Genomic DNA, 1,190 nt, shown 5'->3' on the forward strand with positions numbered 1-1,190 from the left:
TGGAGGAACGTGAAGGGGTGGATGGCCCATGGATTAATGACCTGCTAGACTCTCATCTTAGGGATAGTGAGGAAATCCAAACACAACTACTAATCATAGCCCTTAGTACTGGTCTTGCAGGACAAGAGAGCATGTTTAGACACAGGGTTGGTAAGGGTAGGTCACTAGCATTCACACTTCATGTATGTAGGCTGGGATTAATTCTGTGGAGCCTATGGCTGCCTACCTAAGGCATGAGTGGTGTCTAGGTGAAATGTGAAACAAATATCTGTTCCAGCAAAAGAGAACCAGATACTATTACTTCTGATGTCCTAGCTCATACTTACTAATCCTTGGAGTTTCTCTTATGAATGAGTTTGTATCCTGCCTTTTTCAAAGAGTTCAGTGCACCTGGAGTTCAGTGCACCTGAGAGACAATGACCTGTTAAGGGTATCTTTCATTGAGATTCAAACCTTTTTCCCTAGCAGCTAATAGAGTCTTGGCTAATAGATTTTGATTCTTCAGGGACAAGTTTCCTTCTCTCTTATACATACTTGATCTTAGTTTGTTCCTTCCTTCATGGAGCTCATCCGGTGTAGGTCAGCATTTATAGCACAAGATAGTGTACAGCATCAGTCCAAGCAATCCAAGCACATCATCCTCATTTAATTAAAAGGTACTTCCTATGTATGGAGTGACTTATGCTGTTCTCCCATATCATAACTATAACAGGCTATTGTGAACAAGTAGGTCCAGTCTGTCTAGCTACAATGCCTTTCAGCTACAATCCCATTTTAAAAGTTTTGTTCTTATTATAAAAAATGCAAAATTGCTATAGTTCAGCTAGAAGTGGCTTTCAGGAAGCTGTGAACATGAGCCATCATGTCCTGTCCAAGTCATATGCTGGCAGGCAATAACTCAATGCCTAATTTTTACTATCTAATAGGGAAGGGTTATTGCCTGGACATTATGCCAGAAAAATGACTAAAGCAAGCTCGCGATGTCAGTGGAATGCTGGTGTTCACACAGCACCCAGATATGAGACATTGTGTGCCACCCAAGTCACTGATATGTTAATTCAGCAGTTTATAGGACTTTATTCTGAACTGGCTAAGCAGCTCAAAAATAATTTGGGAGGCTTGGTCTTCTGCCAAGGTCTGAACTATCATGTATAAACAAGCCCTTTGTCATTTGTTCTGTTAAAAATTAA

This window comes from Pogona vitticeps, chromosome 3, assembly GCF_051106095.1.
Source record: "Pogona vitticeps strain Pit_001003342236 chromosome 3, PviZW2.1, whole genome shotgun sequence".
NCBI lineage: Eukaryota > Metazoa > Chordata > Lepidosauria > Squamata > Agamidae > Pogona > Pogona vitticeps.